Raw genomic sequence first — 1,037 nt, 5'->3', positions numbered from 1 at the left:
GTGACGTCACATCCGGCCACTGGGACATTCCCTTTCTGTGTAGCCGTCTTTTGTTAATTTGTTTTTGGCTATGTAACCGTGTTTTGCCGCTTGCAGTTTTGTCTTTGCACTTGTACAAGTGTTTCCGAACGGTCAATTTTTTTTTAGATGTAAATTTGTTTGCTAAATGTAAATTTGTTTTTAAAACTGTAAACTTTTTTTTTCAAAAATACATTTGTTTCATAAAATATCATTTTGTTTCTTCAAATGTTATTTTGTTTTTTATTTGTTAATGTGTTTTTGAATTGTAAATGTGTTTTTAAAAATTGTAACTTTTTTTTCAAAAATACATTTGTTTCATAAAATATAATTTTGTTTCTTAAAATGTTATTTTGTTTTTTATTTGTTAATGTGTTTTTAAATTGTAAATGTGTTTTGCACTTCTCAGCCACCGTACTCTTTATCTGTCTATATATGCAGTAAGTGACAGTAATTATGGCTAACAGATATAGTCAATATTCCTGATAATATTTGTCAGTCATAAATTTAAAAACATTTAAATACATTATAGTTTAATGAAATATTTGCACTTACAAAAAATGAGGACGAAGACAATAAAGATTAGACCCATTATAGGGAATCCCACGATAAAGTGGGTGGGCACGGAATCAAAAAAATGACCTGCAATTAAAAAAGTAATAAAAGAGCAGTTATAATTTGATTGGATTGTTTAGATACATATACAAAGATATTTTCATTGAAATCAGCAGGATACATAATTAAAGTGAATCCTCTGACTTCACACCTGTTGTCCTCTAGAGTTCTTCTATACCGATCTTACTCTTTTTTCTTCAGCTCAGCCCGCACATACACTATGCAGTTTCTCTATCAGGTCAGGAAGGATTGAAACAGGACTCATGTTGCTATAGCACAAAGGTTTGCAACGCTAATGTCAGTGTTAATCCATGGAAAGTTACTGAGTGGACCGGATTAGTGGCTGACAGATTTTGCGAGAGCTTTGCATGAGTAACATGGTAGTGGACTGTTAGACTGGCAGT

This window comes from Cyprinodon variegatus, unplaced genomic scaffold (assembly GCF_000732505.1).
Source record: "Cyprinodon variegatus isolate N-32 unplaced genomic scaffold, C_variegatus-1.0 Scaffold964, whole genome shotgun sequence".
In the NCBI taxonomy this organism is placed as follows: Eukaryota; Metazoa; Chordata; class Actinopteri; order Cyprinodontiformes; family Cyprinodontidae; genus Cyprinodon; species Cyprinodon variegatus.
This window is presented reverse-complemented; position numbering follows the sequence as displayed.